Source organism: Jaculus jaculus, chromosome 1 (genome assembly GCF_020740685.1).
Source record: "Jaculus jaculus isolate mJacJac1 chromosome 1, mJacJac1.mat.Y.cur, whole genome shotgun sequence".
NCBI lineage: Eukaryota > Metazoa > Chordata > Mammalia > Rodentia > Dipodidae > Jaculus > Jaculus jaculus.
Genome location: NC_059102.1, coordinates 339,550,451 through 339,566,627, shown reverse-complemented (window position 1 = coordinate 339,566,627; position 16,177 = coordinate 339,550,451).

Below are 16,177 nucleotides of genomic sequence, written 5' to 3'. Positions count from 1 at the left end.
TAACGCAGCACCCATCAGCGAGTCACAGAAAACTTGGCACCCTTTAAGTAGAAAGAGAATTCCATGTCCCTGATTATATAGATCGGTCACGTTTAAAAATTTTTTTTTAAATCCTCGCTTCTTTGGCACATTACACCCCTGAAGAAAAGTGTGAGTTCCTGCTCTTCGACAAACTTTTGCCCAGCCACACCCTTGCTGTTGCTGGTGATCTGGTAGAAGTCATGCTTAGCTTGAAATTTCAATATTTTGGGCTTCACTTTAGCTAATATTTTTTGGATATTTGAATCAGGATGTCAAAACTTCCTCTGCACCATTTCAATTCCTATTCTTAATGCCTTTATCCAGGCCATACTTCATAGCAATGAGATTTCCTCTGGACTTTTGTTCTAAAAGTAATGCATCAAATATGCGAAGTGCCAAGTTATTCTGCATGTTGTAAAACAATAATATATGCTTTTGTGTTTGGAACAAGCTATGACATCCACATAAGTGTCTCCTTCAGAGCTTCCTTTAAAAGAAGCCAGAATACACACTGCGGGATGGATGGGGCAGGGGGAGAAAACTGAACTTTCCGAGATCAGTGCTTAACATAACAATTTCATCACAATCTTTATCATCTTGCAGCGGTTGCAGAAAAGGTCTAGGCTCCCTCCACCTTTTACTTCCTAAAGTCGCCTGTTTTACCTTCAAATCTGATGAAGTGTCAAAGTCATTTACCAGTAATGAGTTCTGCTGCAAATTTTATTTTGCTTGGAATTTAATTAATGGGCCAAAGACTTTCCATTGTGATTTGAGCAAATGAATAATAAATCAAGAAAGGAGATTTGTCAGGGAAGGAACATCTGTTTCTTGCAAGCGTTACAACATGACTACAGCTTGGCCGGGCCTCGCCAGCACAAAGACAGTAGGAGTCCTCTCCCATGCAGCTCTCTTCATTTATTGCTCCACTGAAGGTGAACAGAGAGCAGTCTAATGGGCCTCTGGTGTTAATAAAAGCTTCGCGCTTCTCCAGCTTGGCTGGAGCCTCTTTCTAGAGGGTGGTACTGTCCTCAGTCCATGGTTTGTTGAGCCACGTCAGGATTCTGCAGTGTCAGTATTTTATTGGATGATTAATAAGGGAAAGACAAATTCATAAGCAGAAACAATATGAAATTACCACCATATTAGTGTTCACTGTCATGCTTTTCATTTTTTTTGGGTGGTGGGGTTGTAAATGAGATTGTGATTGAAGTTAAGTACTTTGACTTGCACTGTCAAAAATCAAAAAACTAGGTCACCCGACCTATTGGGATGTGTCTAGTTAACCAATAAAAGACTGTCCAGATTCGGTGTAACTTCTGTAATAGTTTCATAGCCAGCAGTTTAACAAAAGAGATGAGGTCTTTACTTGTGAGGAAAAAGGAGGCATGGTGGTGCTTTCCTGCTATTTATTGCTGAAATGCACCTTGCTCCTAGACACACAGGAAGTGTAAGAGTCCACAAGGTCAGAGTAAATTGACTTATGAAGATTTGCACCGTGTGGTGCCTGGGAACTCCCGTGTAATGTTTATAACACATGTGTAGTGGAAATGGGTGCTAACGTCATGAAAGACTAACACCTGGTCTTATGTGGGCACTGGTTTTTGGTCAAAAACTTTTTTTTTTTTTTTTTTTTTTTGGTTTTTTGAAGTAGGGTCTTACTCTCACTCTAGCCCAGGCTGACCTGGAATTCACTATGTAGTCTCAGGGTGGCCTCAAAGTCATGGCGATCCTCTTACCTCTGCCTCCCAAGTGCTGGGATTAAAGGCGTGCACCACCACAGCCGGCTGTTGTTATTTTAATGTTGGTAAGATAAGACAGATTTCTAACTTTATGCTCTCTCTTATATTGTCTGGAATACCCGTTGGAGGAATGCTTCACCCGTGAACCAAGTGTCTCCCACCATTAGGATAATGTGCACCCCAAAGTTCCTTTCCACCATTCTGCATCGGGGACAATGGTTGCAATATGGCAGCCTTCCCGAGGCCTGTCTCCAGCAGTCCTGTGGAGTGAAATAAAATATATAAATATCAGTGGTGGGACTGTAGGCACACGAAGACAGAGAGAGGTGATCTCCTAAGCACAGACTCAATGTAACAGGTTGGACTCATTCCCATTCTCCAGTGCTTGGAAATCAAGGGAATGGATGTGTCCTTTTAACTGAGCATACTGAAGTCCTCACAGTTTTCTGCATTCATTTATTTTAAACATAGAAAGAGTAGATTTTTTTGTTTTTTGGAGGTAGGGTCTCACTCTACCAGCTCAGGGTGACCTGGAATTCACTGTCATCTTGGGGTGGCCTCAAACTCATGACGATCCTCCTACCTTTGTCTCCTGAGTGCTGGGATTAAAGGCGTGCACCACCACACCTGGCTTAAGAGTAGATTTTTATTTCAAGGAAACTTTGATTAAACACATTTCATTAAATCTGAATTTTAGATGTTTTAATATTATATATGTATATTTCATACTATATATTATATGTATCAGTGTATATATATGTATATATTATATATTATATATATATATATTATATATATTTACAGTATAATGTGTGTGTGTGTGTGTGTATATAGATAGATAGATAGATAGATATAGATATATATAGATATATTCTATATTTAATTTGCTTAATCTACCTAACTTACCCCAGGGACATTTCTATTATAAACATTAAAATCTTAAGTAACTGTAGGCTGAAGAGATAGCTCAGAGGTTAAGGTGCTTGCCTGCAAAATCTAATAACTGGGATTTAATTCCCCAGTACCCACATAAATCCAGATGTACCAAGTGGCATGCATATGAAATTTGTCTGCAGTGGCTAGAGGCCATGGCACATTCATTCTCTCTATCTGCCTCTCTTCTCTCTATTTCTCAGCATAAAAAAAATAAATAAAAGTATTTTTTTAAATTTAAGTAACATATTAACTAACACTATAGAGAGAGAAAAGAAACAAAGATAGCTTTATTATTATTATTATTATTTTTTTTTTTTTTGGTTTTTTTGAGGTAGGGTTTCACTCGAGTCCAGGCTGACCTCATTATTAAAGTTAACACAAACAATCATTAAATGATTAACAATAATGTGACTAACAATAATGCTTGATATCTAAAGTGAATTAATGACCTGACAAGTTAGACACTGTTGTGATTTGTTTGTAGTATGCCCTCCCTAGGCTCACATGTTTGAACCCTGAGGAAGTGGACTGGGGCCAGGCCACAGAGCCCTAAGGCCTGGCCCCACTTCTGCTCGCTCTCTGTTTCCTGCCTGCCAGGGTGACTTTGGTTTCCAGTCTAATCTTCCACACCTTCCCTGCCATGGTGAAATTTCCCCTCTCAGCTGAATGAAATAAACCCTTTTCCTTCCACAAGTTGCACCTGGCTAGGTATTGTTTAGGGCAATGAGAAAGTCACTGATACGGGCACAGACTGACTGTCTTTCTGAAATTTAAAAGCATTCACAGGCATTGGGAGACAGTTCAGTGGACAAAGTTCTTACAGCTCAAACTGGAGTAACGAAGCTCTTCCATCCTCAGACCTCACATAGAAAGCTGGAAGCCATGGTGAGCATGTGACCCCCAGAACACTGATGCTGGTGGGGCAATGGGAGGCTCAGATGGAATTTCCTAAAAGTTCACAATGATCACAGCAAACAACAGAGCAAGAATCCAGAGTGAGAAAACCTGCCTCCAATGAAGTGGATGGGCCAGGATCAACCAGGAAGTTCCTCTGACCTCCATACTTGTACTGAGGCTTGTACGGCCCTGTACACACACACATGCACACGCACACACACAAGGACACACGCACATGCACAATAACAAGCATCATCACAATCCCTCATATGCCTTCATACAATATGAGCTCAGATATAAGGTGAGATTCTTTTATGAAATTTTAAAAATCACTGAGCATGAATAATTTTGAGATACATTTGGAATAGTGAAATGTCTGTTTACTACATAATTTACTTCAGACATAAAACCATAGCACAACAATGTAAGGAATGATTGCTCTATTGACTTTCACATTTCATATCAGTCTAGCCTTCCCTCAGGACCCTAACATCAACGTCTTCTTTGCCCCTGAGCTCTTTCTGTCCTCAAAACGTTCCAGCGGCTTTCCTTGCACCTCCTTCTGCTTGGTTGCAAGTCCATGTATAAGAATGTCACTAAAAATAGTATCCCAAGCTACAAGGCCCATTCACATCAGATTTAGGGTGCTTTCAGTTTTCTCTTTACATAGGAATATTTGCAATCTTCACAGTACACCTATGTGTAGGCTTGTTACTCAGTGACCTTTGAAACATTGATTATAGCGGCAGCCAGCATTTGTGGTTGGGGCAGTTGCGGCACATATATCAGAACAATTGCAAATGCGCGTTATATTTCATAGGTATTTCTTTCTTAAGCTATTTCCATGAACAATAATTTTTTTGTGTGTGTACTCATGTTTGTATGTGTTTGTGAGCACATGTGTGCTTGTGGTTGCATGTATGATTGCCTGGATGTGAAGGCCAGACAACATCCTTGAATGGCATTTTCAAGAATGGCATCCACTCTTTTTGAGAAAGCTGTCTATTGGCCTGGAGTTTACCAATTAGACTACACTGGCTGGCCAGTGAATCCCAAGAATTCCATGTCCACCTTCCCCCTGCTATGATTATAGATGAACACCACAACATCTGACAGTTCTATGTAGGTTCTGCGATCAGACTCAGATCCCCAGGCATGCCAGAGGAGCACGTTCCTGATGGAGTTACATCCCTGGCCCCTACATCAGCAATCTTAGTTTGGGGCATTTGGTTCTTGGTTAATATTTTCCAATTTCTTTTCAAAATGAAGTAACTGAGAGTATATCCTCATTTACATATGAGAACGTTCACAAGCAATTTATTTCTAAGGAATAATTTTTGGTTTTGGAAGATACCAATGCCTTGTCATTGGTCATATAACAGAACTACACCTTCCCTCAGAGCTTACAGGTTGATTTTACAATTGGAAGACATCAAGGTCACATGTGGATCTTTCTGCTCTTTTAAGTAAATCCCATAGATATAATGGTAATCGTTTTTCTTCTGAGTCGCAAGGAACAGGAAAGACCCTCTCACTGAGGTGTACAGTAGCACCACAGAAACTGTGAATCCACCCAGGCGCGGTCAAGAGCAGAACGATTAATCAAGGTAAGAACAGCAGAGCTATAAGCACATTCTACTTCTGTGACTCCATCGTTCTTAATTGTCTAGGTAAATTACATGTTTAAGTGGGGTAAGAGTTCTTATATTTTATTTTATGTTTGAACATTTGATATTAATTAGATGGTCAAGTTCATCTGGTATATTAGTCACCTAATTCTGGACATTAATCTTTGGTTTAGTGTAGTTAAATTGTGTGTCTGCATATAGTGGACATTTAGATACATGTCTATTACATGTAGTTATACAAACATACAGAATATAGAAATGGGAGGTTATTTGGCCTGGCTTATCTAAAAACACATAAGAGAAATTTGCTTCTTAAATTTACAACTACTTCTTCATTTTTTTTATATTCATGAGCCTGAAATCCATTTATTGGACTAGCCTTTTAAAGCAATTCAGGGTGTTTTTAAAAATCCCAATAATCTGTCAACTATTACAGCTATGAAATATCAAATTGTATAACAACAGTATAATTCTCTGTGGGAAGCAGAAGCAGCCAAATCACATTGAATAAATTAAAATTAAAGTTAAGAAAAATGAGAGAGAAAAGATTGAAATAATTTTTTGCCCAAGTAGTTCCCATCTCCAAATCGACTGTGCAGAAACCACCCAAATGTCTCTTGGTCTCCATATCCCCAGTCTTAGCAACTGATGGACCCCCCCAGTCAGTCTTAGCTTGACTTCTGACTCAAGCCTAGCCTTAAAATCAGCCTAGAGTTTTCATGTTTGAAAGGGAGACTTAAATACCATAATTGATGATGTCATTTTCAGTATGATGCCACAGATGCACCTCACTCATAAAACGCCTCATTTCTACTTAGTCTTCGCCACATGGTAGCCCCCTAGAGGGACAGCTCTGAGTCACCTAAGGGATGTTTTCCAATGCCCTTCCTCGATTCAGAGATGCACAGGCCCTTTCTCCCCTTGAGAATTACTTTGACTAATGGGGTATGTTGTAACCCTCAGGTGTGTTGGGGTAAGCAGGATTTTGAAAACAACCAATCAAATAAAAACTACCTATCTGGCCAATTTTCACCTGTTTTCCATTCTGTTGATATAGATGTTGCATGCTCTGACACTGGAATAATAGAATGTGTATCTTTATCCAATATTTTCCATGATGTAAAGGCAGCTTTGGTGAAATGTTTATGGAAATTATTTTCTACAGATTTTTAGAAATGTTAAAATCCTAGGAATATATTTTTAAATTTTCTAGGGGAGTTCTGGGGCTTGCTACATAAACACAAGATCTTGAATTTGGATTCCCAATACTCATATAAATCCAGACACAGTAAACTGTCTGTAATCTCAATGCTCCTAAGGCGAGATGAGAGTCACAAACAAGAGACTAATTAGAAGTTTATGGACCAGTTAGCCTGACATTGGTGCATAGAACAGCAAGAGATTTTGTCTCAAACAAGGTGGAAGGTGAGGACTGATACCCAATGTTTTCTCTGACCTCCATACATGTGCCTACACACACACACACACACACACACACACACACACACACACACCCCAAAACATTTAAATTTCTGTCTAGGGGACTTGAAAGCTTGATGGGCAGTGAAATCTGTGCATCATGGTAACTTTTTATGAACATTTAACAATTATGCAGAAACAAGAGGAAATATTTTCTGTTGTCATTTGTACCAGTCAAAATCGCATTGCCTAACTCTGGATATCTGGACAGAATTGTCATCCCTCATGCCCTGGAGAAACCTGTCTGCTTCCTGACCACCAGGAGTCCCAAAATGCAGGCTAAGACCCAACCAGGAATTTACCCTGAGACTCCTTCCCAGTCCTAAAGGAACCAATGCACTCTGACACTACTCAAGGTCAACACTAGGGGTGGCTGGCTGGTGAACTTATAAGGCATAGGAGGGAAATTCTATACCTTTCTGTAAAACAAGAGGCTGCTTGATTACTAGTTTTATGTCCTTATGGACTCAGATCAGTTTGTCGGAAATGTAAATAATACACAGAGATAATTTTTCTGTTGGAATCCAACAAAATAACTGTGGAAGGTGGGTGAGAGGAGAGACACAGAGAGAGAAGTTCTCTACATTTTATGGTCAAATTTAGTTTAAAGGTATAATTTAGCTATCCATCAAGACAGTGTCAAAGACTCACCTTTAATAGGAATTACATGGCTTGCACAGATAGACTAAGAGGAGATTCCCAACAGATAGCCTATTTGTTGACTACTAAGATTTTTTTCCAACCAGTCTGGCAAATTCCTCATTCCTGATCCTGTGTGTGGGAGAGTTAACACTTGAGAGCTTAGCCTGCCCATGTTCATCTCATGCCAGATGGCCAAAGACTGACCACTCAATTTCAAGAGCTAGGGCAAGGCAAGACAAGCTGGACAGATAGAACCTCATTTATCAATTCAGTAAGAAGTCTGTCCCTACTTTGTTGAAACAGTAATAGTGACTGCAGACCAGCCCCGGACACCTTCCTTCTCCTCATCAGAGAGCCATCACGTGGCTTTCTCTTTGCGGTGCTTCCTCGGGACTTTTGGTGTCTCCTCATTTTTTAGGTCTTTTGTATTCCAACAGGGAGGGCTCTCATTGCCTCACACTAGAATCTGGATGAATTTTTATAAAGTATTGCAGTAAGTGAAAGAAGCTAGGGACAAAGGGTTACTTATCCAGGGTTCTATGTATAAGAAACATCTAGATGAGGCAAAGAAGTGAATGCCTTCTGCATGCTGGAGTGGCAGGGACAGAAGGTGACTGCTAAACAGAAAAGGGTGTCCTTTTAGGAATGATAAAAATGTTTTGGAATTAAATTTAAATAGTGGTGTTGGCTAAATAACACAAGGCTAAAAACCCCACTAAATTTTAGAATTTAAAATGATGAATCTGATGGTATGTGAATTCCCTTAGTATTTTTTAAACTTTTTATAATTTTATTTATTTGAAAGAGAGAGAATGGGCATGCCAGGGCCTACTGCCACTTCAAACTCCAGACACATGTACCACTTTATGCACCTGGCTTTATGTGAATCCTGGGGAATAATCAAACCTAAGCCATCTGACCTTTCAGGCAAGTGCCTTTAACTGCTGAGCCATTTCCCCGGCACAACTTAATTTGTAATCAAGGGAAAAAATGAATTCTAAGGACATAGTAAAGGATAAGACAGCCTTACTTGGAACAGATCACAGAGAGGGACATGAGATAAAGGTAGGTAGGAGGAGGCTGCAGGGAGAAAAGCATCTGAAATACAAAGCTTGAGCATAATTGAAGCAGTTTAAGAGCTGGAATCAAACTTGGAGACTTTTAAGAGTTTTGAGAACAAAACTTGAACAAGCAGTATAAGATGCTGAGGATAATGACTGTGCCTGTAACAAAAGGGACGTCAGTCCAGAGAACAGAGTGTGCACTCATCCTAGTACCCTCACTGCACACTTTCCTAGCAGCGAGACTTCTGAACGCCTCCTCAAATTAAGAGTTATATCCTGGCTGGAGAGATGGCTCAGCAATGAAGGCATTTTCCTGAAAAGCCCAACAACCCTGATTTGATTCCCCAGCACCCACATGAAGCCAGATGGACAATGTGACACATGCATCTGCAGTTTGTTTACAGTGGTTAGAGCCCTGGCTTTCCCATTTTTCTCTGTCTCTCTTCTCTCTACCTCCCTCTGCTTGTTGATAAATAAATGTTAGAAAAAAAGAATTAAATACCAAGGCAACTTATCATTCATGTGCTAAGCCAAATAAAGAGACTTTCAGCTAAGAAAAGACTCACCGTATCATTCAGTAGCTTGCCTGGGGAGAAACTATCGGAACTGTAGTCAAATGAAAACTGAATTAGATCATAGAAGTGATCTAGTAGAAAGGAATAGTAATAGATGTTAACGAACAGACATTGTGAGTTTGTAAAACTGCCATAATAATCCATGATTTACAGCCTAGCAAATAATTCTAACTTGAATGTTACATTTCCTCATTCAGAGTTTGAAGTGATCAGGCTATGGCTTTCAGTGGCTCTCTCAAGGGCTTGACTTGGCAGGCTACAACATATATTTGTGAGTTTTATGAAGCCATGTTGGCATCTGCTTTGGGAAGATGGAAGCAAAAGTAGAAGGAAAAAAGTGTTTGGGGTTCCTATATGTCTTCCCTTCTGCCTATTCTCATGATCATCAGAATCTATCTCCTCCCTTTTTTTGGTCTTTCCCCAGGTCCACATGCTGGGAAGGGCAGAAAATAGTTTAGACAGTGTGAGAAGGGGGAAGCCTGGAGAAATTAACCAACAGAAACATATACTCACATCATCAGCTACTAGAGTATAAATCCACAGGTGAGAATTGGGCTCCTTTTGATCCCCTGCAAGAGAAAGGCTCAGAGTCATTGGACAGTATGTGCCACCAGGAAGCCTTACTCTGATGTGTGGATGGACAACATTTCATCTGCTCCTTACCAGCCTGGCAGTTTCTCCACCATTTCAGTGTCTTATAAAATGAGGATAATCTACCACAGCCATAGTGAGGAGCAATTGGCTTGAACCTGGAATGTCACTGGCTCTTAGGTAGTTACAAATATACTTTTCACACATGTGCAAACTAAAAATATTAGTAGTTTCTCTAGAAAACCCAACTCTCCCCCATGGAAGCTCTTAGAAAACATCAAAGCCACTCTGGGTTTCCAGACAAAATTAATTAAGGCCTAATCAAAAGAAGCGCTCACCTTGAGATAAGTATGAACTAAGTTTCCGTTGATCATAAAAGGAGCTTCAAGGGAAACTAAGTTGCCAAGCTTAGAGCAGGTTTGGCGACAGCCACCTAGAGCATGTTTCTGATAATATTGTTCTATAAAGACACATCACGGACTCCTGGCATGTCAAGTGACAGTGTATGACAAAATGGCATCACGTGAAGAAAAGCAAATCTGAAGCTAAGCTTTTGTCTTGTGAGGGGCAGTGTTAGGTAAGACAATCTATCTCTTATAATAAACCACCACTGTGAGAAAGCAGCAGAGTGGAGAATGGGTTCTGTGTAGACAGGGATGCACTGGCATTGTGTTGGTAGAAATTTCCCGCTTCCTGCCCTCTGAGCTCCTGGGCCAGTTCTCACATTCCAGTGATTCCTGTTGCTTCCAAAGAATGTGATGCATTTACTTATGCTAGAACACCTTTCACAGCAGTCTTCATACTTCACCAAACCCTGTGAAAATTTACTTGTTCACATGAGCACTTCAACAGTGGGCAAGAAACACGGGTTCAAGAGGCCAAGACCACAGAGATGGATCCCCTTCCTCAGAAGAGGAAGTTGGTGGGTTTGGAGTTATTATTTCTCTTTCAACCATGTCCTATTTGGAAGAGGATAACAGTGCCGGACAGATCCTTTGTTTAGTACTTCTGATATATAGTAAAATACTGTAATTTAACAGCTTGCTGGGGGAACAAGAATTTGTTCCACTTCCTGATTTAAATGTTTATGCTAATTGCTATTTATTGGCCCAGATGCAAATGATAGGTTGGCCAAAGTGAAATTTTATGATGAGCAAACTCCCCCCTTTTGTGCAAATTGAAAAAGTGAAACAAGAGGAGGGTGAAATGAGCCGAAGACGGTCTTAACGGCTGCTTCTTAATGGGGAAGATAAAATTAAGACTGATTTAGGTGGCCAACTCCCCTGTTTTCCCTTATCAGCTCATTTGGCAGGAAAAATGGAAAAGTAATTGTTCCTCTTTCAATGTGGGCCTCAAACCATTATTTATTGGCTGAAATTAATCGCTGTTTATCCTTCACTCACGTGGAAATCGCTCTATCAGCATTATGGACCTCAGCGACTCAACTAGTCCCTTGCAATTTAGTCAACAGCAAGTGCAGATCCTGATGAAGCGTGCCTTAATTTTCTGGGCTGTGGGAGTTAATGAAGACTCCTTCCTGAGGTGGACATATTTGTATTTCTACAACATTAATAACAAAGACCCACACTTCCTCTTAGACAGCAAATAAAGTTGTTGTTTTTTTTTTAAGAGAGGAAAAATTATTGGAAGTTCACTGCATGTGGGGAGGCAGAAATGGAATCATGAAACCAGTTCGCTTTCACATCACATATGTCTTAAACAAGAGAAGGTGTGGGAACTCTTGGGAAGCTGTGTAGGATTCAAGCACTGGTGGGAATGCCCTGAGAACTGATAAAGGAGAAGTTAAAGACACCAGGAAAGGCATGCATTAAAAAACAAGGTCTTGGTTCCATTTTACTTGCAGTTATATGCATCGCATGGTACATATAATAGACAGCCTGGCATGTTTCTGGGGAACATATCCCAGATCTCCTCCTGTTCTTCCTCAGGGGACCAGCTGAACTGACAGTCTGTCTTGAAGTCCCATGGCTTCCTACTATCAATCAACCAGTCAGTCATCAAACATTTGTGTGCACCTTGTAAGCTCAGCAGGCCCCATAGCAGACTGATCAATACACACAGCCAAGAAAGCTAGACCTCATTGCCAAGTGCCAAGACTCATTCAATCTCTTGGAAGACTGCTTTATTAGAGAGCAAGTTGCAGCTTCAGGTTTTTCAGAGACATGCAGTCTTTCTGTGGGTTCTTTTAGATCCACCTTTGACATTTTCCTGCCCTCCACATTTAAAAAAATAATTTAACAATTATTTACTAATGCTTTTTTATTTGTGTTGTGTTGTGTGTGTGTATGTGCGTGTGTTCACGTATGTGAACGGGGCTGCATGGCATAGCATGCATGTGGGAGTCAGAGAACAAGTTTTGTCTTCCTCCTTGTATGAGGCAAGGAATCTCTTGGCTATTCACCCCTCTGTTACTGAATTTCTAGAAAACTCTGCTGTATCTGTCTCCCTTCTTGCTTTAGGCACAGGTATATTGAAGTTACTGATGCCCACTATAACTGCCAGCTACTATTTGGGGTCTCAGGATCCAAACTCAAGAATTCAGAGTTGCATGGAAAGATCATTATCCATTGAGCCATTTCAATGTAAAAAAATAATATACTTGATCCAGCTATACTACTCCTGAGCATACATCCTGAAAAGATACTTGATCCAGGTATACCAATCCTGAGCATATACCCTGAAGAGTACTCTTTACCACAGAGACACTCATTCAGCAATGTTTGTGGCTGCTGTATACACAATAAATAGGGTCTGGTTTCAGCCCAGTTTCCCATTAACAGATGAATGGATAATAACAATGTAGTACATATACACAATGGAATTCTAATCAGAAGTAAAGAAAAATGAAGTTCATAGGAAAATGGATGGACTTAGAAAAACCTTAGACTAAGCAAACGTACAAAGTACAGAAAGAGGCAAACGCCACAGAGTCTCACTTATATGTGGTTCCTATCTGAAACAGCTTGTGTTGTACGTTACCTGACAGGCAAATTGAGGGACACATAAACAGGATAGAAGGGTTCAGGGGGACAGAAATTGGAAGGTGGGAGAGGTACACACAAAACTATAGCCAACGTGAATTTAGTACCAATACAAAACAAACTTCCGTCAAATCACTTGATTACTGACTGAAGTTAAAAGGTATGACCCTATTGTTGAAGATACCACAAATTGCTAACACCGAACATCCAGAGATCATACTGGAATCTGGAAGGAAGCCAGCTCCCTGACAGCTAGCCCTCATAGTGTAGGAAAGTGTTACATGAGCTGCTGTTGAAAAATAGCCACCTATATTGTGAACAAGCAGGGGACCCTGCTATACAAAATCAATCAGCCAGACAAGATGTCCATACCTGTGCAACAGTGGCCACCAGCCTAGGTGGGTAACCAGTGGCTAAGAGAACCACTCAGTGGGAAAGAACTTATAGCCGCTGTTGGGAACCAAGTCAGAAATCTGTGAGGATGAGGGTCATGGACTCCAGTGAGAGTCTCCCACTAGTCTTTGACCAAAGGAAAGGTTACACCCATCAAAATCTCCCTTAATTAACTATGCTTATTCTCTTTAACCCATGCTGCTCTCACTCAGAATCTGTTTTTATTTTCTTTTACTAAATACAGCAAACAAACAAGGAAAACCAAATTCCATCAACATGACAAGGAAAGATAGCTGACTCCATGTCAAGAGAGAAGTCACCTTTTGCACAGGGTCCAGGTGAAACCACCAAGGAATGGATAAGTTAATTCTCCAACTGTGAGCCTGACAAACTGTGCCAGGGAGATGGCAATAGACACTGAGGACTCTCAAAATGTATCAAAGCAGAAATGCAAAAGTTGCTGAGAGCTTAACACTGAAGTAGACTTATAACCCATCCACCAAGGCTCAGGGAACCTTGTGGGAAGAAGAGGTAGAAAGTCTGTAAGAACTACAGGGTAGGAAGGAATGTCCTGAGGCATTTCCCCCACCCTACCAATGACTGACTGCTGTTCTCACAACTCATAACCCCATGGTGAACACCAGTAACCCCACTCAGGAGGGCTCTCAGTGGAATGGGGGCAGGGAGGAGGGGAACGGAACCAGCACATGATTTGTCCGTAAAAACAAAATTCTACTTAATAAAAAGGCAGCCGAGCAATTAGTATGCATGCAATTTGTATAGCTTTTAAAACTTATTTTACTCAGGAAGTATTTATATTATATGTCAAATATTATTTGAGCAGCGGGTCAAAGAGACACAAGTCCCCAGCTCCAAGAAACCCATCTTCCAGTGGATTCTAAATACTACAAGAATGTCCTATGTCTTACCTTTTTTATTTCCATTATTATGGACAGTTACAAATTAGTCTTTTTCTAAATTACACAGTTTATGCAAACAGTCGATGGATTGCTTGTGATAATTAACGCCATGATGAACACCTGGGCGTTCCCTCACTTCTCATTAGTTCCTTAGGACATCCTGAGTTGCTGTGCTCTAATCTCAGGCACTCAACCTGGCTGTGCAGCAGTATGAGGGCATCTCAGGGCTCATGAGTCAGCACCTCTACCCTCGGCTCCAGGCAACACTGAACAAAGCTTAAAACGTTATCTTATTATGTTCATGCAGTACCATCTTCATTTGATATTGAATTGCATAATTATGATATTATGTTATATCTATGATTTCAGATTTATTTTTAAATAACACTATATTATAACAAATGCATTTTGAAATAGCTAGTATTTAGGTATGGTTCCCATAGGTGGTTGGGTCAGACTTTTCTGCTATAATTCACATTTTGATTGAAATAATCCCTGAAGAACAACATAGATTTTACAAGTGAAATGAGAAATGAAAATGATTTGTGTTGATCTCAACAGTTCTACCCTTTCCTAAGAAGAATTTTCTCAAGTTATATTGCATTATTGATTTTAGAATCCATGCTATGGATTTTTATGTACTGATGCTGTCTTTCAACTATTTTTATTGATTCTTCATTAGCACTTAACTGTATTAAAATAAACAAATAGAATCACCAGTCTTACTAGTTCACAGGATGTGAGAAAAACAAAATCCTATGTCTAATAAGATTCCTTCTAATTGATTACAAGAAAGTAACCCTAAATTTAGACTGGAGTATTAGTCAGTTTTTATGAAGATGGAGAGATAGATAATTTAATATCTGGTGGGAAGTTCAGAGAGATTTGGAGTCTAAAACTTTAGAATTCTCTAGTTGAAAAATTATATTATAGACTGGAGAAATGGCTTAGCAGTTAAGGCATTTGCCTACAAAGCCAAAGGACCCAGGTTCGATTCCCCAGGACCCACATAAGCCAGATGCACAAGGGGCACACATCTGGAGTTTGTTTGCAGTGCCTGGAGGCCCTGGTGTGCCCATTCTATCTCTCTCTCTGATTGCAAATAAATAAATTAAATTAAAAGAAACTAAAGCAAGTAAATAAATAAATAAATGAATAAAAGAAAAATTATATCCTAAGCTGGGCATGGTGGTGCACGCCTTTAATCCCAGCACTTGAAAGGCAGAGGTAGGAAGATTATAGAGAATTCAAGGCTACTCTGAGACTACATAGGGAATTCCAGGTCAGCCTGAGCTAGAGACCGTACCTTGAGAAAACAAGAAAAAAAAATTACAGTCTGATGGGAAAAATTGAATTGTGTCACAATTATTTAAAATATTTTATTTTTATTTATTTGAGAAAGAGGGGGAGAGAGAGAGAAAGAGGCAGAGAGAGAGAGAGAGAGAATGGGCCTATCAGGGACTCCAGCAGCTGCAAATGAACTCCAGATACATGCGTTACCTTGTACATCTGGCTTACATGGATCCTGGGGAGTTGAACCTGGGTCCTTTGGCTTTACAGGCAAGCACCTTAACTGCTAAGCCATTTCTCCAGCGCTTGTCACATTTTTTTAAAGGCAGAGACAAGATACTTGTCTGATTTTGAAATTGTACAGTAAATATTAGTACAATTAAACATGTGGAACTCTGGCTGATGACAAAGTTTCTTCACTAGACACCAAGGCAAAAAGTCTTCAGTTCTTAGTTTTCATTCAGAAAACAGTATTTCTTCCCTATTTTTCTAAGATTCAAAATAAATAATTTTCAAGATATCATGGGCAGTCCTTATGGTAAGAATAATTTCCAAAATCATTCCATTCTATTCTGCTTCTCATTTTCTTAATCATTTCTGTTTGCCTTAAGAATTTGTCACGGTGGTATTGTCCTTCAAATGGTACCATCAAAGACTAGTGAGGTGACTCCTGAGAGCTCCCACTTTGTGGCTTTGAGCTCTTAGAAAACCAACTTCTTATTAAATTTCTATTTCCAAATTCAATTAGACAAGGGTATGGAATTAATGTTTTTGGAGTTAAAGTTTTGCATTGTCTTATGATTTAAATGAATAAAATGACCTAAAATTGTTCTTAATTATGTGAAATTTTCATCATATGAATATGTACTTCCCTAATTTGTAGCTGACACCTTCATCTACCTAGATGAACTTTTGAGTATTATCTTGTCTCACTGATGTTTTCACAGGAAATATACTGTGCTGAGATATTATAATTCTCTTGAGATTGCAGTATTTCCTC